Source organism: Cyprinus carpio, chromosome B18 (genome assembly GCF_018340385.1).
Source record: "Cyprinus carpio isolate SPL01 chromosome B18, ASM1834038v1, whole genome shotgun sequence".
In the NCBI taxonomy this organism is placed as follows: Eukaryota; Metazoa; Chordata; class Actinopteri; order Cypriniformes; family Cyprinidae; genus Cyprinus; species Cyprinus carpio.
This window is the reverse complement of record NC_056614.1, coordinates 19,076,770-19,103,084: the sequence shown is the minus strand read 5'-3', so window position 1 is coordinate 19,103,084 and position 26,315 is coordinate 19,076,770. Positions and strand designations below refer to the sequence as shown.

Below are 26,315 nucleotides of genomic sequence, written 5' to 3'. Positions count from 1 at the left end.
AATGTGGTTCAGTAAAAACAGTTGTTAAAATGTGTACTTTGCAATTTTGTTTACGATTTTTCATTTGGTTCAGTACATTTATTTATTTACTTACTTAGTAACTTACTAATCGATATCAAAATGTAATTGTAAACTGATTTGAAAGACGTGCATTCCGCAAATATGGCACAGCATAAGGGTTCTTCAGGAAGTTTGTCCCTCACGCCACCCTGTACATTTTGTTTCCATAGCAACTACGGCGGACGCGAATGTACAAACATGTGGTAAACAGAGAAGGCAGGTGCTTTGTATTAAATAAAGGCAGAGTCAGAAATTAGTTTTTTTTATACCGTTGCTATGACATTGATATAGTTTGCTTCATTTGCAAATTTGCCCCTTTACTGTTGCTTCGAACAGGCAATAGATGAGGAGCTGATGAAATTAAACCTAACGTACATCCTTCTGAAAATGATTCAGAGTCAGACGACGACAACTTCACTGTTTTGGATAAAAATGTAAGTGGCTTTTATATTTATTAGGTATTAATTTCACATCTACTCATTTTAAATTCAGTCTACTTTTCAACATTGTATTTCAGCCCACTTTATAATAAGAAGCTTTGTTTGTACAGTAAGTAAAATCAAAGTTTTGAATTTCTTGAAAAGTATTGCGAGTTAAAACAAACATAACATTATTTAAACTGAATATTATAATCTATCCCACTTTTATGACATTATGATGACATAAACTGATATTTCAAGTAGTCCATCCAAAAATATGAATGTTTACTTAATACCTGTCAGTACAGCATTAACAATCACTTCTGTTTTCACAAAAACTGCATGCAGAAGATGATTCGCCTGACTCTGTAACGTTTCTCACATATAAGCGAATGAATGCCTCTGAACAATGAATCTTGATGTTGATGTTGAAGAAAAGGGTAAGAAAGCATTTCTAAAATAGAACTGATTGAAAGTCTTAATTAAAATGACTTAAAATGTTTATTAGAGGCATTGCATATTTTCTCTTGTTATGTTTACTTACAGACTTCTCAAGCCAGAAACTGTCTCACCTTAATCACAATGATAATCCTACAAATGAGCCAGCTTCAGATTTCATAGACGACCCCATAAAGTGGAAAGAGCGAGTGAGTCATGGTTATTTGTTTGCGGTTAAATGGAAATGGGATTATTATCCCATCTGAGTCATAACAGAGGAAAGGAGAAGTGTCTGTGTTTTGTCCTTTTATTATTTTAACCTTTTTAACTTTTAAATTTTTAACCTTTAATTCAGTTTGTCCGTTACAGTTCAGTCAATATGAATTTAGGCTTTACATTCTTCCTTAAATTAAAGTCTGTAAATTACCCCTATTTACCCTCAGACATGCAGCATACTCCTCAGATTGTGTATTGCATAGATCCCATTTTGTTAGTGTATGATTATAAAAATGCATTTTTTTTTTTTTGTCAGGTTATCTCTGAATTAGTTTGAACAACTTGGACATCTAAAAGACATTGTGCCACAGAATGCCCAGTGGGAGGTTACGAATATGTCAGGCGTGGAAGGTATATTTTCTGTAATGACGTGGTTAGATGGGCCTGTATTTTAAAGTTTATTTAAACTAGTAAAAACATGCTCTCATTTAATATGCAAGAAATATTAATAACTAATTTTACAATGGTTTTGAATATATTGCTAATTAGGCTCTTTATATTCACAGAATTATAACTTTACTCTGTTTTTAGATGATATATGCACTGAGAGTGAACTGCAAATTAGTCTTGAGTAGAGAGAATTAGAAAAAAGACTAAGAAAAAAAGAGGAGCAGAAATTAGCAGCACGGGACGTAGAAAGAGAGCTGCATTTGAACTCAGAAAGAGAAGAAGAAGAGAGGAGGAGAAGAGGATTTATGAGGTTTGAGGAGAAGTTGAAAAAGATAGAGGAAGCCACTCTGGTAAGATTGTCTTTAGCACTTTAAAAATATATATATATTTAAAATTAGGAGTAAAGATGATTGAATAACAAAATTGAAATTTACAACAGAATGTTGGAATGAAAAATGAAGTTCACTGCACAGATCTTCAGCTGGAGCTGGATAAACAGCTGGTGACTTTAAATATGCCTAATATTGTTGATGATGTGCAAGTATACAAAAATAAAGACTAAATAAAAATAAAAAATAAATTTGTATTAAAATAAATATGTTGGTGTAGTTGGAGTTGGTGTATTATGTAAAAAAATATGGAACATATAAAAATGAGAAAAAAAATTCAAAAGAGTACAATTTACAAGAAAATACTATTTCAATCTTGAGTCAGTAATTACTTTATTAGCAATTTCTGAGTGAAATTTGTTACCCTACACCAGCAAAAGTAAATTCTACACCATTTTTCCCCCAATGTGTATATGTGTAAATAATGTGTTATGCAAGCATAAGTGAAATTATTATATTAAAAAACGTGATTCGATTTTAACCTTATTCTCCTATAACCTTATACTATATAACACCTCATAAATATCTACTGAAGTAAGTGTTTCATTCAAAGTTTTTTGGTTAATTTCAGACGTTAATAAGGAACTTGAGGAGCAGATGGAGGAGGAAAAGCAGGCTTTTGAGAAGGCTCAGTAGGAGGAGAGAATGAGAGCCCAGAAACTTCAATGCACAGCAGCAACAAAGATTCAAGCTGCTCTCAGAGGAACATTAGTGTGCCACTAGAGCAAAGCAGAGTGTTGGAGAAAGAAAGAAGAGGAGAAGAGGGAATAGAAAGTGAAGAAGGAGAGAGAACAGGAGAGAAACAGGATTGAGGAAGAAGAGTGCACTCCGAGGGAGGAGATGGAGAGATGCAGAGCAGATTATGAAAAAGCTAAAGAACAAGAGCGCCATCGTCTGGAGAAGGAGCAAAGACTTGAACAACAGAAGAGAAAAGAAGAGGAAGATGAGAAAAGGAAGAAAATGCTGAAGAAGGGAAAGCAGAACAGCATTACAAGTGTAAAAGAAGATCGCAGAAGACAGGAAGACGATGTAGATAAGAAGTATAAAGAAAAGGAAAGAACAAAAGCGGAAAGAAGTAGTCAGGTGAAGGATGAATGTAAAAGAGAGGAGGAAAGAGGGGAACAGGAGAACAAAGAAAATGAGGTAAATGTGAGAAAAATAGAAGCTAGGAATATGATGAAAAAACAGGACAAACCTAAAAGCATAAACACAGAAGACGCTGAAAGATTAGATTATATAAGACCACAAACAAAGAGTGATTAAGACAGAATAAAGAACCATGAAGATGAAAAAACAGTTGAAAGCAGTGGAGAGCTTGACTCTCAGGTAAATCTCTCACAGTCAAGAAAAAGCAAGACCAAAACCGCTACAGAGTCACACATAAATGTGCATCAAGGTCTTTCCAGTGACTTTGGTATTAGTCCAGTGGGTTCCTCAAGTGTTTCAGATCATCTAAGTGTTAAAGGAAAAACATACTTGACTGTACAGGCTTCTGATTTGGCTGTTGTAGCACCTGAGATGGACACAAGGGAGCATCAAAATACTACAGCTGTTGAGCTTGAGGACCATAAAGCAAAAAGCCAAGAATCAATTTCAGTGTGTCTGCCTGACAGCACAGAGCAGAAGCGACTGGCCTGGATGATGAGCTGCACTCCCTGGTCCAAACTATCATTGCAGAATAAAAGGAAGTGGTCTTCTGCACAACAGCAGTCCAAAAACAAAGGCCCAAGAAAAAGAGGAGTCTCCAGCTTACCCCCTCTGTCTGTGGAGACTATTCTCAAAACAGGAGCTTTGGATGGCTTGAACCAGTGCGCTCGGATCAGATATATTGATGTACAAGTAAGAAAGAACAAACTATCCAATGCAATCAATGCATTATGTGCATTAATTTCAAACTTTCTAGTAAAATGATCCATTATGCATGTTATACAGTATACACTACCATTAAAAAGTTTACATTAAAAAAATAAATAAAAAGTTTTTGAAGGAGGTCTCTTATACTCACCAAGGTTGCATTTACAGTATTTGATTAAAAACACAGAAAATTATTTATATTGTGAAATTATTACACATATTATTACAAATGAAATAACTGTTTTACATTTTAATTTATTTTTAAATATAAAATATTCATGTTATTGCAAATAAGAAACATTAAATAAAATTCATTATTAAACTCTTAAAATTCACATGATTCTTCAAAAAATACACATAATATATCAGAGTATTTAGTTTTTCCTTATTATAAATGTTGAAAACAGTTTTTGCTCCACATTTTGTCAGGATTCTTTGATAAATAGAAGGTTAAAAAGAGCAGTATTTATTTAAAATAGAAATAATTTGTAACATTAACCGCACTTTTAATACATTTTAATGCATCCTTGCTAAATAAATGTATTAATTACTAAAAGAAAATTCTCACCCCAAAAATTTGAACTGTAGTGTATGTCACCATTGTTTCTTTCATAAAGGAGAACTTAATTACCTATGTGGATTGTGGAGGTCTGGCCAACCTTTAGGTCCTCCTTCTGGGCAGGAACCAACTGATGAACACCCATGGTCTTGATGGAGTTGAAAACCTGCAAATTCTTCAGCTCTCACACAACAACATCTCTCGCATAAGTGAGTATCTTCACTAGAAGTGTTCACTAACTCTATGTTTTATGTATTTTGCATAGAAAGCACTTAAGAAAGAGATGCTGATTGTTGGTCAGTTGAAGATATCTAGAATTCATGTGTGACACAGAATTAGTATCTAATTCTCAACGTTGTCATTATCCAGAAGAGGGCACCATTGTTCCATTTCGGTGTTTTCGAATGGCCTTTTGCCCTCACTCTGCTCATAAAATATGTCTAGATGTGTCTCATTTCTAAGGAAATGGCCTCATATTGAATAAATATGAATAAATGTATCATCAAGAAAAGGATAAATGCAGTTTAAAGGTATTTGCTGTCAGTGTTAGATGATGTCCTGCCAGTGCTGCCTTTTTATATTAGATTATCCTTTGGCTGGTATTAGATGTTGTCACCATGGTCTAGAATTATCCTCATACACTCCTTCTACACCAGCATTGATTAAATTATATATCTTTGCTTTCTTAGGTGGTTTAGGACCCCTGAAAATGCTTCTGTGATTATCAGTGGACCATAACCAGTTGCTCAGCGCGAGAGGTTTAAACAAAATTTATACCCTTCTCCATCTGGACTGTTCGTACAACCATCTAAGCCATGATGAGGGTTTGGAGAATTGTGCTCTGCTTTACACACTGGACCTCAGAGGAAACAGTCTGACTGAGGTTAATCTTACACAACCAAAGAAACAAACAAGTTGAAAGATGAGATCATGACTTATCATTTCTTCAGCAGTAATCTCAAGGTCATATTGAATAATCACAATTTTCCATTATTTTGATGATTTGTCAGTATTCGAGAACTGTTTATGTTCTTCTTCTAATTAGCCGACTGAAATCATAGACTTTTCACCACTTTTTATTTATTTATTTAGGAACATCCCATTTCTATCCCAGTGTCCAGAAAATGCGTAACTTGACAGTGCTCATTACATGATACCAAAAAAAAATGCTCATCTGTTAGACTGCAATCTTGGGCTGCTATCAATTTAATTGAATTATCGCTATCTGTTGTGCTTAATGTTTGGATATTAGTCATGTTCATGATGCGGCATGAGTTTCCACCCATTTCAGCTCATGGGACATTCATGTTTGGAACAGAAAGAATGACTTCCTGTGTGATGACCTGGTCAAGAGGGAATTGTTGTTGTTTTTATTTCCGGGCCTGTGGCACAGCTGCCTGTCCTGCAGAACCACGTTCTTCTGAGGGACTTGTACTTGGATGACAATCTTCTATCTTCTGTTGATGATCTGGAATCCTATTGGCTGCCTTTGCTCCATGTCCCATAACGGGTACATGTAGGCCTCAATGGAGAAAAGCTATCTTTCAAAACCTAGTGAGCTGACTACCTAGGGCATTGTACTGCAGATGTTGTCTAGGCTAGCAGCTCACAATGTTTTGAGTCTCTTCCAATTCGTTTTTTGAACTTAAAACTGTTTTACAGTTAAATTCTACTAAAGGGTAAAGTCTTTAAGTCTTTGTGTAAATACAGTACGTTCTTATGTAAAATGTAATATAAAAACCTACAAGTATACAGTGCTAAGATATTTTATTGTTTAAAATGAGGGTTCACTATCCCGTCAGTGTAACTTATTTAATTCCACTCTTGGACCTGGTGTCTCTGAGGATGCTGGATGCCAGTCACAACTGTCTGTCAGGTGAGCTTATGAAGTAGGGTCAACTTGACCATGCTTCTTTCATTGTCGGCTGCTTGAAAGGGTCTTTGTTCTTAAATATGAATGGATAATCATTGTGACAAACAAACAGTTCTTTAAAAGAAGACTTCTATTCTCATATCTCTGTATCTGTACCTGTATGCTGTTATTTTTTCAAATTTTAAATTTTTTTCCAATTAAATTTTCTTTTCAGCACACGTAACTATTATTAAACTTCAGATGACCTCAGAAGATGACTATAGTGTAAGTCAAATGGACACTAGGCCTATATATTGTTGTTATATGCAACAGAGCTGCATAGATTCTGCATGTCATTTTTTTAAGAATCATAAATATTTTTCAAAATTATATTTTTGTGTTCCACTGAAAAAATATAAACAATTACGTTTTGAATGACAAGAATATCAAGAATGTCGTAATTTTTTATTGTACTGTTCCTTAAAGTACCATTGACAATAACAGTTTTTGTGTATACTAATGCATAGACATTGTTTTAAGGTCCAATTCTCACTGTTAACTAGCTGCTTATTATCATGCATATTACTAGCATTCTGACCATTTATTAGTACTTATTATTCTGCATGACTATATTTTAGATCCCTTAATCCTACCCCCCACCTAAACTTAACAACTACCTTACTAACTTTTAATAAGCAGCAAATTAGTCGTTTATAAAGGGAAATCTCTTAATTATTAGTGAATATGTGTTCCCTATTCTTAAGTGTTACCATAATATTTAATCATAGTATTTGAGTGTCTTCAATTAAGACCAAGGGTGTGTTTCCCAAAAGCATTGTTAGATAACTATGGTCACTAGTTCCATTGAACTCCATTGGTAACAACGGAACTTGCGACCTTTTGGGAAATGTTTGGATTGCATCCAAAGCATTAGAATTATAACCATTTGCAGAGTAAATTGCAAAAGTTTCTCTAAGTATCTCTGTTCTGACTCCCTTTTAGATTTGCAGAACGTGTGTCTGAATCTTCAGGAATGCACCAGTCTTCAAGAACTTAACCTGACTGGAAACCCAGTACAGCAGGAAAGCAACTGGAGGTAGGTGTGACCCAAGGACCCAGTTTAGGGCCTATTACATTGACAGTTAAGTTCATTTTTCAGTTTCTAACTGGCACTAAGCTAAATTCTGGAGTATTTTTGTTGTTGAGAGTGAATATTAGTATATAAAGGAAATGTGGTTCCTCCTTTTATAATGGAGAGATTTATCTTGAATTGGGCAGAAGTTGTCATGTGTGCATTCCAGCAAAAGTCACTAAGCATTTCATAATTGTCCGAGAATGTGAAACTAATGTGAATGGGGACATTGGCTGGAAGTGCACCAGGCGTTTAAAGTAGAATAAACATTCCTTTTTACCGCTGAGCTTCCGGCCCATATCACTGCACTGGCCATTGTATCTGTGTCCGCTATTGGATTACCCAGTGACATCTGTACGCACGTGGATTTAAGTGCTCATAATTCTGAAAATATTTGCTCAGTGGGGAATATTTTTTAAGCAAATGTGCTCCTAAAGTGCCAGCAGTTTAGGTTTTTTTTAATTTGCAAATTGTATGTTCTTATGTGCTATAAAAAATGTGTGAGAGACAGAATAGGAAGATCAGGGAAATACAAAACCATGTTGGAATTAATTTCTTAAGAAGCAATCCAGTCCATTCAGCCAAAATGGAAAAAATAACATCATACATACCAAAGAGATTTCTTGACTGTCGTAAGTTCATAGTTCAGAAGGGCTAAAAAGTTTAATGTTGGCAACACATTCATTTTTCTGACAGAAATTTCGTACTAAACTGACTTATAAAATTTAATGTGGTGTGATATTTTTAGCTGTTTATTTTAATAGTTATCTTTTAAACTTTATTTTCCACATTTTGCATGTGGTTTCCAAAAAGAAGTTTTGAGGTGAAATATATCTGTCTTTACATCTGTTTTATTCTGTAATGACAGATAGGAAGTTCACTCGAGTCTGGCTCAGTATTCCGCTGAACTTTGTCTAACCCTCAATGCCAACAACGGAATTAGACCCAGTGTTTTTCTCACACTCCGCTGTTCCTTTCATCCCTGTCCAGTGATAACACAGCCTAAATTAAAGAACCGAAGGATATTTCAGAGAAGTACACAGCGCACAAGCGTTCTGAGTCTGGGAGAGGAGAGTTTAGCTAGATTAATCAAACTCCTGTAAGTTTCTTTTGTTTACAGGGAAGTAAGAGTATGAGTAAGAGACAGTTTTTTTTGGTAGCAATAAGAGCCTGGCGGCCGGACACAACATGGCCAAAAGTGTATCACATGACCATGCCTGCAGTTTTTGGCTTTTTATGTTAATATCAGCTTGGACACTTCATTTTATTTCCCATCAGGTGTATCTTTTACAGTTAACTGAATATTAATATACCACAACTGAAAACTGTCTTTAAAGTAAAAAAGAAAATTTAGTAAAAAAGTTTTATATTTTTCTTAAATATTTTATATTAGTAAAAGTATTCATTATGATAATAAAAACAGATAAAAAAACCTCAAATTTATTTTAAAAATAATAATAAATTATCAAAAAAAAAATTAATTAAAATTAGTGACTGCAATAAATATTAAGTAATTTAATTGTTACTGAATATAACACTCATCAACACTCATTGGTTCTTCAATTGTATTTCTCTCAGCAGCGTTCAGCAAAGACTAGGCTACACCTGTGTTTTCTCATACACGTTTGCAAATTAAAACACAGACCAAAAACAACAACAACATGGGCTCACTTGAGTGGCTGCCACATCTCTGAAATGAGGCCAGCAAACCCTTTTTCACTTCTAATCCAAGCCGAGTGTCATCATTGAGAAAGGCAGGCTCTGACTAAACCTCTTAGTCAATGCACAGGCGCTCTGTTGATTCTCTTGGGTCCAGAATGTCAAACTCATTAAATGTCTTATCCCCGTTTCCTAAGTGATTTCATCTGCTCAGTGTAAATATTCTCCAATAGATAGCCCATGGAGACAGAGAGAGGGAGGGGCTGGAACTAAAGTTTACCCGTTACTTTTTTTATGATTGCAGTGGACAGTCAATGCAGTAACCTTACATATTGCTCTGAACTGCTAATTGTTTTGCAAAAGAAGCTATTTAAAGTATAATTATTATTATTTTTTTGTCTTTATATTTAATCTAGATTCTTTTTATACCTAAACTAAAAGTTTTTTTAATCCCTTTTTGCTATTATAAACCTGTGCTTTAAAACTTTATAGCTTTTTTATACATTATAAAATAAACAGTCACTAACAATTAAAGCAATAATTTCAAAGAGCTTTGAGCATAATGTGTGGTCGCTTCACCTTACATTTTCATGAGGTAAATCTCGTAAATGCCTGTTTTCCCTCAGGTCCTTGCTTTTGGAGACAGTGCCTGGCTTGATTAAGTTGAATAATGAGCAGACTGCTGCTGCTGCAGTGCCCCATAAATGTCCAGAACAGCAGTGGAGTTTCCAGGCCCTCTGTCAAGCACAGCAAGAGCGACGAGATTCACTTCTCCAGCAGCAAAAATTGGAGAACAGGTAGACAAGCAGTTTCCATTTTTCTCAAAAGTATTCATAAAAATCCAATTGGTGAAAATGTAAATCCTGTAGTATATCGTGCAAATGATGCATACTTGAATAGTAGGTAAATGAAAACAAATCATAATTTATGCAGAGGATCTTTGCAGAAAATCTGAAAATCCAGGCCTAAAAAAAAAAAAAATTAATAAATAAAAAATGGTAATTATTTATTATTAGAATTAATATTTGTTTAATTATTTAAAATATAACTTATCTTTTATATGTGGTACAGCAGAGAAATTTGAATTATTTTCACATTTTGTGGTATGTAGAAAATTATAATTAGTTCTTTGAGCCTATTCATGCTGAATATCAAAAAAAAATTATACATCCACTTCTTTTGATACAAAAGACCCCTCAGACGCTGCTGCAGACCACCAGCAAATAAACCAGAACACTCGCCATGTTTCATGAAACATGATTGGCAGAAGTCTGTGTGTCCTGTGGTTCAAACTGAGGTCTCTTATGGCTTGGAGGACTTTAGAGATACCCCTCTAACCCTTCCGCAGCGCGTTCTGCACAAAGGGTCTTTTGCACACCCGTGGGGAGCGCTGCAGCCATTTAACATCTGACCTGACCCAGTGTCAGTCCCCAGCTTTGGCAAGGTGAAGACTCTGCCGTCTGACCATGATACAATGGTAAACCAATGCCTGTGTTGATTAGAGTGACAGACCGAACTGAGGGATTCATTTAATGTCATCAAACCACGGGAATAAAATGGAATTTATGCTACTGAATCATAAATATGTTGTGTTACTGCAAAAGCTGCATAAGTTCTTCAAAATATCTTAAAAAAAAGATAAACTCTTTCCCGGTTTTTCTCTGAGGTAATTTCAGATGTCAGTAAGTAGGGGAACTGTGTAACGTCTAGGATTGTATTTATTTGCCTTGGCTTGATTTTTACAGCTTGTAATAATGTTTGGCTTTCGGAATGTTCGTTGCTGACTGTATATGCAATTTGACATTAATTTGTTTTAATGAGGTAATCAAATTAGCCATTTTGTTATACATCTTTGTCCTTGTACTGAATTTCAACATGTTTGACAGTAGTTTTGTTTCCCAGTACAAATGTACATTGCATTTGATGCTTGCAAGGCTCTTTTTATGACTCTATTCTGGACAAAGTGTATGTTGGAGGGGTGCAGATGCCCCTTTAACCGTGTCAGAGGATTAGAATAGCAGGGACTCTATAGTGACAGAGCTGGTTTCTGATGTTAACAGCAAAGACGGGCTCAAGGGTCAGGGGCAGGAGGGGCTGAACCAGCCACGGCTAATGGAATAATTAGAGTGGGATTGAGACACCCTTGTAGAGACTTCCTAAAAAACTTCATTATAAGCCAGTTTTACATCTTGCGAGAACTTTTTCTGATTTCTGTGGTAAAGGCTAGTTTAAATCATCATCAGTAAGACTTTACAATAAGGTTCCAGTTGTTAACATTAGTTAACTGCATTGGTAAACGTGATCTATCAATGAAAAATAATTCATCAAGCATATGCTAAATGTTAATTTGCACATTTACTAATACATTATTAAAATCATTATTAATTTTTTTTATATTTAATTGAACTGAGTTAACATGAACTACTAATGAACAGTACTTTTATCAGTTAACGTTAAGAAATACTGTAACAAATGTATTGCTTATTGTTATTAATGCATTAACTAATGTTACCTAATGAAACCTTTTGGTAAAGTGATACCAAGATTCTAATGAGCCATTCAAACTTGCAATTTTACATTTTAAAAAATGCCACAGAATGAAAAAGAAAATGTTTTTAAAACTTAAAGTTCTTTTAACTTGAACAAACTATTTTTATGGAGTGTCACGTGCAATCACTATGGCCAAACATGTCTGTCCAGCACGTGTTTATATAGTTTATATAGTTTAGAAGCAGTGAAGTGGAATGAAAAAATGCTTTCTATGTGAATGGCTCCGGCCCTAATATCTGAAATGTGCTTTTTTCCTGCATTTTTCGCACAGTTCTGGGCCCTCACAACATGACCCCCATCTTCTTGCCATTGGCCACCAACCAGACCTGCTCAGATTTGCAGTGGATCAGCGTTATGCCCATGAATATGGTGACAGCTGTGTCACAGAGGATTCTACACTGACGGCAGCTGCTAACAGTAGTTCATGTAGATATTCTGAAGCATCTTTATCACAGGGACAAAGTCTAGAGATGCGTGTCCGGGATACAGCAGATTGGCAGAAACACAAAAAGACTCAATTTTCTCAAGCTGACCTTGAGCTACGATCTGCTGACTGCATGCAGACACAAAGTGAGAAGGAAACTGTTCAGGCACTGAACCTTAAAATGTATGACTCACACACAAAATTTTCTTACTTTTACGTTTAATTTCTGTATGTAGTAAACATCTCCCATGATTTGAAGGTACATTTAATTTTAGCTAAAGGTAATCAAAATAAAGCTCATCTCTAAATCATTCGGTGGACATTACACCCCTGCTGGGTCTCTCTCCAGATGTTTTAAATGCAGATGAATCATCCGAGGCTTGAGTTCAGTGACATTCATTTAGTCTCTCATGACCTTGGTGAGTCATCAGATAAAATTGTCTTCTCTGCTACCACTCAGAGCAGCAGCTGTGGCAATCCAGCGATGCTGGCGGAGGAGATGCGTATTGCAGAGACGTGAGGGCCTCCCAGACTTAATTGAAAAAACTAACACAAAATCACATCTTCATAAGGTGGAAGATACCTGCACTGGGGGGCCAGAGAGAGAACGTGCTGCTGTTGTAATTCAGGTGAGACTAATTTTTTAGCTCCTTTTACAAAAAAATTCCTGTTTACTTTGCTTTTGATCAAGGATTGTTTGATATATCTCTAAAAAAAAGGTGTTTTCCATGCCTCCTTTTATGAATGCAATAAATAACTTGAATAAAATTAAATCATCTTCATTACACCTATTACTGCCAAGGGCTTGTTTTGAATCGGTAGGTAGTGCTTTTGAAAACAGGCTATTTCTTTCACATGTAACTTCTAAGGGATATTTTCTCTTTCTCTCTGTGTTTAATGAGTCTCCAAGGACTCGAACCGAAAGAAAAAAATGATTAATCAGATTCCAACGTGTCGCTGGAATGGGAGCGCTAGGGTTCTGATCTGTTAAGTCTTTTTTTCCCCCACGGGGAATACGCAGATTTAAAGGCATCCCGGTGTTACAATTGTCTTACAAAGCCAAAGTCACTGAAAGTTCAAACTGCAGACCGCGGGGCAATTAAACAGAGGTTAACATGTTTTATCTTCCTAATGGGATAACACACAATATTTATGCTTGCATGTGATTCATGGCTGTGTGTGTTGCCCCTGCAGGCTGCATGGAGGGGCTGCGTTCTGCGGAAAAAGCTGGCCCGTGCTCTAGCTTCTGCACAGATCACAGAAAGCGATGAGGACTTAGAAGAGGTGGACATGGACGAATTCATTTTTGATGAGGTATGAGCAGATGCTTGGTGCTCCTGCCATTACGGTGAAGTCAGTAGACAGATAGCCTGTGCCGTTGTGCTGACAGTTCTTAAACTAGCGCTCAGAACCGTGAGGTGGTCGGCTGTCAGTTGTGATTAGGTATTGAAAAAGAGCAGTCAGTGAGCGGGAAAGAGGGGAAGGAAAACGTTGTTTCTTTGTCTTATGTCACCTGCTATTTTCTGCCCATTTGCATCACGTTTACTCAACTTAGCATTGGCTTAACCTATGCATTACGCTAAGTGAGCTCATCTATGTAGCTTATTAGGCGATTCATTATAGTGTATTACGATGTCATGTTAAATTGATCTGTATTATTGGTCTACGTCTAAAAATTCTGGAGGTTTTCATGTGTTGGCTCTCCAATTTCTGCCTGTCACGACTTCGGGGGAAAAAATCTGTTTTGAAGTGGATACGTTCTCAAGTGTTTGTCACACACAGGAAACTAGTTCAGTGCTTTTAGCTTAATGTGATCTGCTTCTTGCTTTGAAGGAATAATGAAAACATCAAGATGCACTTTATCAGCTGTAGAAATCACATCACATGGCATTTTGGAATGGTGCAGTCCATGTTCAGCTCTTGGGTTTTGTTTGTGTCCTGTTATGAATAAAAAGCGCTGGAGAAAGCCTGGATAACCCTGGATTCCAAAGCCTTACCGGCCAGGATGATGCCATTTTCAGAACAGCTGCCATTGCCAAAGGTAACAGCCCTACGGACCCTCCTTCTGTCTGTGGGCCGGGACAATCAGAGTCTCTCTGGGTGATTAAGTGCCGAATTTATTGCCTCCAAAAACACAATTACTTTCTAGGCCGCCTCAAACTTCCTTCTCGTCAGCAGATGTCATTTTTCAGCACGGTGCTTTTTCTCCTGCGGTTTCTTTTCTTTAGAGAGAGCTGGTCATTTCTATCACGGTAGCGGCACTGTGATGTGATGCAGCTGCTGCTGTGAAAATGTAGAGATTGTTGAATGCACTTCGACGATCTACAACCAGACAGCATAAATATAATCTATCTTTTAAAAAAGAGCAAGTCTTTGTGTTAGAAACTGCATACTGATGCTATTTTTTCTTTTACTGTCTTTGTGTTTCTTAGTCTCCACTCCCTCTTCCGATTCAAGGGTCTCCAAAGACTGCATCTATTTTTCCACTGCAGCCGAAACATGTCTGGTCAGATAATGAAGGTCAGATAATGAAGTTGACGCCTCACCTTAGTAGCAGGTAATCAATGGCTTCACGTCTTATGCTGATCATTATGTAAATTAACACGTTGACAATTTGTTTTTTTTTGCAATTTCTATGGTTTTCTAAACAAATTTCCAGACCAAGCCTCAAAATCAGCACCCTATCTGAGGAATCAGAAAAAATCCTCAAAAAAAATCCTGTTTCTGTGCTACTTTGTGCAGTCCTTTCTCTTCAGTGCCACAATTCTAATCAAATTTATTAGAAAATCATTTTAAATTTTTATAGACCAGTGTAGTTACTCTTGTTAACTTCTATTTCAGGGGAATCACTAAAGAGTCCACTGCCCTTCTCATGCTGAAGAGAGCCAACAAAATGCAATCAAGAAACAGATGCAGAAGGGGTTATTTGGTAAGCATATTTATATATCAATTTATCCATCTTTATGAGTTATACTTACAATCATTCAACTTTTAATTCAATGGATCCTTTATTGCATCCTAGATCAGTGCATCTCAATCAGGGGGCCAGGGCCAAGTAGGGGCCTCAGCAAACTTCTTAGGGGGCCTCAAGATGAATTAAATGATTCAGAACAAGAAAAAAAACAAGCATTAAAATCACCTCAAACAACTTAATGCAATAGATTTTTTTTTTAATTCACCCCCTCAACAGCTGTTATCCTTAATCACAAACTGGAAAAGGCCTTTGAATATTGTTGTGAACAGTGGAGGTCTTGGAGTCAAAAAGGCTGAGAATCACTGTCCGTGATACAATATACTGTATTAGCATGTAAAGCTACAGTGAATAATACTAATATAATATTTAGTCAAGTTAAAAGTATTACCTCTAAAAAGGCTGCAATCAATCAATCAATCAATCAATCAGTCTGTACTGACACAAAGAGGCTTCTAAGAAAAAAAGCCTGTTTATTAATACATTATATAAAATTTCTTTAAAAAACTTTATGCCAGTCTTCAGAACCTTTTTTATAATTTTTCCCTTTCTACGTCTTTGGTAAACAGTCATGCCATACTAGCATGGAGCTTGTGATTCCATGAGAAGCTTAATCTGCCATAACATCAACCAGCTCCACCCTGCTCCATGCCTTGTCATGTTCGATTGGCCCGTCTGCAAACATTCTTACATATATTCCATCGTGCTTTGAGCTCCAAGGGCCCAGAACCAGCTTCATTACTAGGAGCTAGGAAAACATCAGTGCTCATAAGTTCAATGGGCCGTGAGTCTGAGAAGAATCCCAGACACGGTAGTGCTGGCCCTGGTCTGGATCCTCCAGGGTTGGCCTGAAGCCGGCTTTGATCAAGGTCAGGAGTGCGTGACTCTAATGCCACAAATCCAATCATGGCCCCATGAAATGAGGGCCTGTGTCAAGCTCTCAGAGCCACTGCTCCATGGGCGCTTTGGTCTCGTAATGGAAAAGGAAGCTTTGGTTTCTGTCAGTTCTCTGTTTGCGCTTGTCTGCTCGATGAATCCTGCGTTCGTATGAGCTCATTTGTGGCTGTGTTCCTGTCTGTGTTATGTGTTCTAGACCCAAATCCACGTCTGGCCCTGTTCAGGAGCCACAGTAACCAGTATGTTTCCACAGAAACTCAAAGGCGAACACGTCCTACTTTCAAGGACAACTTTAAATGTTTGGCTGAATTCATGCATATATGCACCACAGATCAAACAAATCACTATATACAGTACATCGGAAATACATCTAAAATATATATTTGTAGGAATTCACTGATTTACTATATGAACCAGTAAAATTGCTATACAAATCAGTTTATTCACCTATGAATCTGTTGTTGCTTCATATGAATCATCTGAATCTCTGTACTGTATGAATCAATTGATTTACTATTCAAATGAGTCACTATATAAATTAAAAGAATATGTGTTTCCCAGTTTACATGATATTAAATGGCATTTTGTAGGATAAATTCCATGATTAGTGTATTCACACAGAAAATTCCAACAAAAAATGTACTTTAAACACCCAGATTAACTACTTCTTTAACCAGAAAAACGAAGTGTGGAATGTTGGGACACAACTAATACTTATATGAATGAAATTATTCACTATATGAATCACTTGAATCATTATGACTCAGTTGATTCACTTTAGAAATACGAATCTATTTTTCAGCACTGTACTAATCAATTTATTCACCATATGGATCTATTTTACACTATATTAATAAAATAATTCATAATTTGAATCAGTTGAATAATACACAGTACTAATCAAATGATTCACCTTACGAATACATTTATTTTCTGTATAAATAAAAGTTCAATTAATTGATTAATTATAGGAAATAAGTTGTTGTTATATAATATTCAAGTCAACTATTGATGGAGTTTGCATAATTTCCTGAATTCTAAGAGAACTGATCCATTTTCATTTATCCCCATGGGCTGGATCCATCCAGTCATTTGGGACACGCTTGGATCTACCTTGCGTGTAATACACGAAAACATACACATCGCCTGATTAAATTGAATGCACATGATGGGATCGTAAATAGCTAGCTATTAGGTTGTTTGGGATAGTGGAGAATAAACAATATGATTGTATTTCAGGAGACTTTGTAGCGGACCTGAAGTGTGAAATTGAGTTAAGTACAGAGGAGGTAGGGCACTTAGGGGATCAAGACTAAGAGAGAGAGCGCCGTCTGCAGCCCCAGTGCCACCCGAGGGGGGTTTGCATTTAGCACAATGCTACCGAGGGGAGGGGTGGGGGGTCGAGCGTAAGAGATAAGGCATAGATGAAGGGTCACGTTAAAGAGCAGGGCAAATAAATGGAAAGATATCCTCTTTAAATGTGAACTGTTGCTTTCTTTCTTTACTTTTTTTGTTGTTGTTCCGACTTCTCCGCCAGTCCCGTGGCGTATGTAAGCTGATATCCATTTTCAAGTGGGTTACTTCATGTCCAGCACATCCACAAAAGAGAGCTCAGATAAAATAAACACGAGTGAGGCGGATATCTCGGAAAGAATCTGTCACGGCTTCAGGGGGCTAATCACCTCCAGAAGGGGGCTTGGAGCGCTCGGCTGAAATGTAAGCCCCTGCTGGGGGAGAGCAGGGGAGCGGCGGCCAGCCTGTAGCCTGAGGCTTGGGGCCGTTCCTGATGGGTTTGGGGTTGTATTGCTGGTGCCTTCCGCAGGTCAGCATAGGGGAAGAGCAGGTAGCCTTACCCAACCCCAAAGCCAGGACACACAGTTTCATGATGCCCTGCTTATGTTGGTTTAAGCATCTTTAATCGTAAGAAATGCAATCATTTGACACTTTTTTTTTGGTCAAATGCAGCAAAGTTGCTTTGCATTAACCTGCAGGTTTGCGCTGCTCTCCTGTGTTTGATTTGCACCATGTGTAATGTATTTCCAGTCTCCTGTATCTGCTGGGCTTGGCACTGTATCACTTCTCAAGTAGATGATGCTTTTGGTTTGGGTGGATTCCTTTGTGTGGAAATCACAGAAGAGAGTGAGATTTTGTGGAAAATAATACTTTAGGTCAGTTGAAAGAGATTAACTGAAATACAATGTCTTATTTAGGGTCTTATATATAGCCAGTCACCTTAAAAAAGACTAATTATTATTGGTGTGTTTTCACTTTAGTAAAATAAATAAAAATTATTTTATTTTATTTTATTTTATTTTATTTTATTTTATTTTATTTTATTTTATTTATTTTATTTTATTTTATTTTATTTTATGCCCCAATGCAGCCAAGGATTTATAGGTTCTCAAAATCTCACATTAAGATTTATCGAATTGTTTCCATTTCTTCAACTAATTACTAATTATTTTATTTTTTGTGTGTTTTTGTGCACTTTAGTAATAAGAAATTAAAATAATCAGAGATAATTTTAAATGATCAGTTCTTAAATTTGAAAAGAGTTCAGTTAAATATATATATATATATATATATATTATTTTTTTTTATTTTTTTATTTATTATTTTTTTTTTTTGCTTTTCTGCAGCAATGCAGCAAAGGATTTACAGGAACTCAAAATATCACATTAAGATTTTCTCAACAAATGACTAATTATTCCTTTTTTCCACTTACCGGTAATTAAAGGAAATTACAATTTTCAGAGATGATTTTTAAAACATCAGTTCTTAAATTTGAAAAATTCAAATACACCTTTTTTTATATTCTGCACCAGTGCAGGTTCGCAAAATCTCACGTAATTGATTCCGTCCATTTCCTCAAGAAATTACTAATTATGCTGTGTGTGTGTGTGTGTGTGTGTTTGTGAACTTTAGTAAAATAAATGAAAATAATCAGATGATTTTTAAAACATCAGCTCTTAAATTAAAAAGATTTTCTAAACAAATGACTAATTCCTAATTAACAAACAGAAATAAATTAAAAAAAAACTAATACATGAATTTAAAAACATCAAATCAACAATTTAAAAATGTCTAAACTAAACCAGTTCAACTGCTTTTCTGCACCAGTGCAACTAAGGATTTGTAGTTTCTCAAAACCTCATATTAAGATTTATCAGATTGCCTCCATTTCACAAAGATTTATCAGATTTCTTCCATTTTGGTGCTCTTTTTGATTGCTTCATATATATTATCTAAAAGACAAACTCAAACAAAAAATAAAAACTTCCGTGGTGTGTAATTGATTGTGTATTTATTTTTTTTTTTTGACCGCTGGTTGACCGCCTGTGGTCTGCTCTCTGGAGGTGAAGGTTTGACCCAGAGTAAAGGAAAGTGGGAGACAGAACCTCACGATAAAAGACCTGACCTCCCTCTTTGAGTCTGCTCGGAGAACTCCCAAACAATCAAAGCCCCATGGGTATGTCTCATAGTCACACAAACACACACACACACACACACACACACACACACACACACACACACACACACACACACACACACACACACACACACACACACACACTCAAGAATCCCCCACATGCACATCTTGTGCATAGCCTATTCGTGTATGCATGGAGTGACTTCACTATAATGAAACAATTTAGGCATTTTGGACGCCAAATTCCAGTTTAGTAAGTCAGACCCAAAAATAACTGGAAAATCTGTGGAAGCATTTTTGATAGACATAACATGATGAGATGGGATATATATATATATATATATATATATATATATATATATATATAAACATCAAAATATAATCTATGTCTATTAATCTATTATATTTTAAAATATTCTTTTATAGGAGAGAAAGGGCAGTTGTTATCTTGGTTTTGTCAGGATTGACTTTGTGTCACTGCCTTAGTATCTGTATGAAGGAAGGGCAGGATTTCTGAAAATACCTGCACAGTGTCCTTAAGGAAATCACTTTGAGCTGCTCACCCCCAGCAGTTTGGTTCTGTCATCCTGACCCTCGTGAAAGAGCTGATTCTCTTAACTCCTGTCACCGCCATAGCAGCACCACACAGCCTAATGTACTTAAGAGCCCTTCTAACAGCCGTGACTCCTGGGCCCCCTAATGTCCTGAGGGTGGGATAGATGGGGGGAAGCGGGTTTGACAGCTACTGGATGCTGCATGTGTTTCTATCATATAACATCTGTGGTTAACTCTAGAGGTCCTTCTCTTAAATCTGTGTGTTCACTGTATATACACACAACTTCAGCACTGTTTTTCTTGCAACTTTTTAGCAAATAGTAATACTTATTGAACCATGAACATGTCCTAATGCACACTTTTTATGAACTCAACTAACAGTTTTATGATTGTTGACATGAAATTATATTAAATCTATAAAGTGCTATATGTGCTTTAAATGACCCATTAATATAAATTATGTTATGTGAACATATTCTATTCTATTCTAATGCTTATTTTACATACAGTGGCCCCTATGGTATTTCGACACAGTCACACATTAATATATATGAATATTATTGCACTTGATAACATCAAACTAGTTTCCATTTATTTTAAAGAAAATTAGCACAAGCACCCTGTTCAAATAAAAACCCAGTTGGTGATAAAATGATTAAACAACATGTTTGCAGGGGTCCTCTTGGTTGGATATTTTATAGAATGCAATATAATTTATACATTTTATGTGTTCATACTTAAGTGTCCAAATGTTTTGGGTCCAAATAGTTGTATTAAATCTATTCTTTTTATTTGTTTATTGCATTTCCTAAAATGAATGAAAAGCTTCAAAATCATGTCTGTTGAAGGTGCAAACATACCGTTAATGCTGAATAATTGTTTCACTTGTGGACTTTTCATCAGCAGTAAATGTAGATTGCCTTTTTTCCTTTTTTTTGTTCAGCCCTTAGGGAGGAGTTAATCACTTGACATTTTTAGTGGATTTTCAATTAACCCATGACAACTGTAACCCATAAACCTTGTCTGTGCTTAACTTTTTGGCAAAACCATGAAAATGACTTAAATAAATAGCTCATTACTTCCAGCACTTGGCCGTCAGAAGTCATTATAAATTTATGTTAGTTTGTACCAAAAACAGGTTTATTTTGAATTAGGGCTTTTTTGGTGACATGTATTGACACTGTCTATAAATCTCCCTACTTCGTACATACTCATTTAGTTTTTTTTTTTTTTTTTTTTTTTTTTTTTTTTTTTGCTCAGTAGGCATAAATATACACCACAGAAGTTCCCGAAACAACTGTCATTTGCATTTGCTATCCACCACACAGACTTGTTTCTTCTGCTTCTTAGTTAAAGTCCAAAACTACTCCTTTTTTGATTAACTTGGCACTTATCAGGAGTCATCTGGCAAACAACCCCCCTTCGACATGTAATGTTTATTTCTGTAAATATTTAAATGGATGTGTCAGAAAAAACTGTTTTGGATGCTTTTCTTCCTGTTTCATGTCAAATGCAGTTCACCAAAAGCAAAAGGAAAAACAATCTTACAAGGAGAGAACTTACCAGTGGCTCCACACACAAGCAGTTCATCCCGACACAGACTCTGCAGGCACGGGACGGTGAGACACACTGCTCTGAAGTATATGCTTTTGAAAAATATACACGGATGGAAGATAAGTCATTAACAGTTCATAATGGTGATCAGTTATATGGTCTCACATGTTGTGAATGTGCTGTGGTGTAAATTGTGTTAGAGGTAATCTATTCAATGACTTTTTTTTTTATCATTTATTATACTTAAATCTGCACACTAACATGCCACTGTTCACTTTTTTTTACAAGTACTGTTGGATTCTGTGCTAATTAATTGTGAATTTAAATTTAAAGTAAATACTTTGAAAACTTACTAACAATTGCTCCTGTTTTCAGCCCTGTAAATATTTGTTTACAGGAGAGTAAATTTATGCATGTTCATGTATGTGAGTGGTTGCCTATACTTTAATATGTTAATATGCCTATACTTGTATCTGTTTTTTCTCAGGCCATGGGGACAGAGACGGTGGAGATTCAGGAGCAAGATTTTGGACTGACTCTACTAGTGTCTCTCCACCTCTTAAAAAGCATACTCGGCCTCGAAGATACTTGGCTGAAAACACAAGTGAGTCTTTTACTTAAAATGCATACTATCAAAATAAAATAACATAACATAAAATAAATACCAGCGATAAAGAACACTCTTTTTCTTCTATAAGTTTATACACATAAATACATTAAATACTGTAAATAGACATAAAAATCTTATAGTTTGGAATAATTATTTATTTTAATGTTGAATAATTTGACACTGAAGACTGGAGTAATGGCAGCTTTGCTATCACATGAGCTTTTAGAATGAAATAATACAATATTTCACAACATTACTGCTTTTACTGTATTTTTTATTTAATAAATGCAGCCTTGTTTAGCACAAGGGACTTTTCTCACTAACATTAAAAAATCTTAATTTTTCCAAACTTTTGACCATATTTTGCCATTTAAATACAAGTTATAAAGTATGCAAATGTCCCATTAACATTAGAAACATCTGTGCCTGCATTGTTGATAATATCACACAAGCAAAAGAGAGTTTTTGGAAAGCAGTCAAACTCCCTTCTCCACTTCTGTTATGAATACATACAGCACACCATTGGATACATTTTTTTTTTTACTATATCTCTTTTTTGGCGCCAGCTTTTGGGTTCTACTCAGAGCATCATCTCCTTGTGATTTATCCCAGTAATAATTTCTGAAATGTTAAGGGATGGGATTAATTAAGGAAGAATTTTAAAACACTGCAGACTTCACACAATGATGTGAAGTTAAATCATGTGGGTCAGGTGCCAAATCAAATACTGCACACAAAGTGCAGTGGGTGTGACGTGAAGCACACGATGGAAACTGACATGACTGTACACATCATCTGGCTCACTTGATAACCCATTACAACATCACACAAATCCGATTCCACACAGTTGAAAGCCACATCAACAAGCACTTTTGTTATATATATATATAAGTGCAGCTTTGCAATTTTGTTCCACCTTATTAAAAAGTGAATGCATGATAAACGTTTTAAATTTTTTTATGCTTCTGGTTAATGCAAGCATGATTGACAATATGTATAATTGCCAATGTGCGTGTGTGTCAGCTTTGCAGACATGCCGGGGTCAATGAGGGGACGGCGGGGGGATCTCTCTTTCAGCAGGAAACGGACAGGGAGAGACCTCTTGACAGCTCGCTGATTAAGTGCGAGCTCTGTCACACACACTATACCACTCAGGACTCACCCTGACAAAGATACCACTGACTGACACAAGCAGGTCTCAGCGCGTTTAACACAGTCATGACGCACTGTGAAGGCTTTTCACTGTCTGTCCTAATGAAGCTAAATTGGATTCTGATGATGATTTGAAAATGAAATCCACGAGGATGCTGACAGCCTGACTGACTGAATGACTGACTGCCTGTCTGAATGACAAACTCAATCAAGCCTTTCACATAGAGGTATTTATAGGTGATTTATTGGAGAGAGGGCTGATTCTACAGATCAAAGAGAACTGAAAAGATTTATTTATAGATAATTCACTTTAAGGTTAACATGCAAAACCATTCCTTTATAATCCACGAATATCACTACTCATTTTCTGTAAAGAATGTTTAATTCCCGTTGTGAATTAGTCTGTTTATCAGCTAACATAAAACAAATTTTCCCAGCTCCTCATAGGCCTCTTGTCATTTGAATTAAATCATCGTGAGTCATTAGGTCATGAGCACAAAGTTGACATGCTTAGTACGATGTTCAATTACAGTAAGGACTCTATAAATACTACTTAGGTTTAATGCAACAAGATACCCTCTACTTACTGGGGCCGAGCCATAAAGAGCAGTTTAGGGAGCCATAAACATTTTCATTATGTGTAGAGGAAATCTCCCGGTGGCTCATTTTTTGCCCTCTTTCAAAGGTAATGGGAGCAAAATGGCTGAAAACAATTTGTTTGGTCACAGCGGTTAAGTGAGTGTGTGGCCGTTTTATTAAATATCAGCCCACAGAACACGGGCAACAACGTGTCTGTTTGAATGTAAACGTCCAGGGTTTGAAGTACGATTAATACCCGTCGAGGGCAGACGTCTACTTTTTTCCACTTTAATCGGCAAAGGCAGGGAACAAATGAAGACAAATGTAGTAAAAACAAAAATTTGTGTTAGCTTAACAATTACTACATTTGTAAAATATATTAAATTTATTAAGAACCAGGGATCAGAAGAGTTACTTGGCTTTGAATCTTTGAAATAAAAATGATGGATCATTTTTTGAATTCTAAAAACATATTGTGTTTTAGAATTATGTGAAGGAAGATGAGTGGTGCACAGTAGCCTCCCGAATCGATGAAGTTCTCCTTGCTGTTTCATTTTACCGCGTATGATTTCTTACTGAGCGCAGCCATGGGTTCTACACGTGGAACACATCAGCTAGAGAAAAAAGCTTGCTTTGTTCTATATTTGAAAGAACTGTGCTGGTTGGAAACTCCATAAATGTCAGTCAAAGTCTTATCGGGTGTATTAGCATTATTGAAAGTGTATTTTTTACCTTTGTCGCCACAGAAACAGAAGTGCCATCACCTACAAGAGTCAATTCAGCTCCGATCTGAAATGAATGCATCTCGTTTCGGGACAACCCAGAGCGACACAGCGGAGGCTGGGGTGGAGGAAAGAAGAGAGCCAAATTGAACAAGTAAAAAGATAACTACATCAGCTTGTGTTTGTTGCACTGTGATAATATTGATTCAGTTTGTTCTTTTGTTTTCGCCCTTCGTATTTGCGGCCGTGTATATATTCAGAGTGTGATGGATGTCTTGTTGATGTAAGCCCTTAACAAGACTTACAATGCCCATTTGATCTCCGCTGAAATTCCTTGCAGCTGCTGTTTTTACTAAAATCCAGCTTCCTCTCCTGCAAATGAATTAGAAGCAATGGATGAGATATAGCCCAAATATCTGCAGGCGGTCACAGGATATGTATTGCTTTCAAGTATCACTCCATTTAACATGAGCACTGCGAGCCATGGACTGGGTGGAAACCATTTACAAATGACATGCTTAATATGCAGACAATGACAGGCAATAGAAACCAGCTCGTTCCTGTTTTGATTTACTTTAGGGTTTTTTTTCTTTCTTTATACTGGGAATTTGTGTTGTTCTTAAAGCTGAAAATAAGACAATGCACATTTAATGAAAATAATATATCAAAGATCACTGTCAATAAATTATTTGCTATATACACAGTTCTGCTTCAAACTTGTTGTAATCTCTCATAAAAAGTGTCTATGGCAAACAAGTCCAAAAATAAGTAAAAAGAAATGAATACATCAGAGTTGAAAGTGTTTTCTTTAGTGTTAGTGTCAGATACGGATATCCTTGTTTGTGTATTTTAATTTGGATATCAAAAAGCTGAGTGTTCAAAACAGTCGTTCGAAAAGAACTTTCTGGCACCAGCTTAAGGCTCATTTTTATGCCTATAGAATTGCTAAAATAAATCTTAATAAGGGAAGCCTTATTATTTGGAGTTTTGGCAGCATGTTTGGGCAGATGGCCCATAGGTCTCATACTTAATCCAGAGACACTGGCTGACTGCTGTGGTATTGTCTTGTTGAATTATATACACATAAATACATTAAATACTGTAAATGGATATAAAAATAGGTTACACTTTATTTTGATAGTCCACTTTAGATATTCTACTGACTATAAGTAACTTTGCAACTACGAGTGAGTGTGTGTGTGTGTGTACAGTATATTTTATATACTTAAACTCCCAGAAAAAAGGTACAAAAGGATATGGTTCAAAAGGATACCACCCCAGTGACAGTTTTGTACCTTTTTTCTGAGTGCATAGACTAGATAAAGTATACAGATAGACAGACTATGACTGCAAAAAGGTTATAGTGGGACTCCAAAGACAGTACATTTCCAAGTTTCCACTTTTGCTGAATTTCAGAATAACAGACTGAATCTGCAGACTGATGCCAGCGAGTAATTCATGCCAGTTGCATACCCACAGAAAACATAGGCAAACCATGAGAGATAATCTTTTCAAGTGCCAGTGAGAGCAGATCTGAATAAGGTTAGTAAAACCCTTCAGAGTCATATAAAACCTATTGGTTTGTTTGAGTTTCTAATAGACTACATTGTATTTAACTGCCCGGGAACACATTTAGGGGGAAAATAAATACTCATTGAATAATCCTTCTCACTAAAGTGAAGAGGCCTTTCAAACCAAATTTGACTTTGCAAGCTCAATATATCTGGCCTGACCTGAGCAGCTCGATCGCAGCAGCTGGAAGAAGTGGCTGTGGCCAAACCGTTTATTATCATTTTAATTACTTAAGTGACTGCAAAGGCATATGTACACAAACCCAGTTGAC

At 36.2% G+C, this 26,315-nt stretch overlaps 1 pseudogene; it reads left to right on the top strand.

Annotated features, from left to right (window-relative positions):
* The first annotated feature begins 249 nt into the window (after positions 1-249).
* LOC109106359 lies at positions 250-25,507 on the top strand (annotated as a pseudogene).
* The last annotated feature ends 808 nt before the right edge of the window (positions 25,508-26,315 follow it).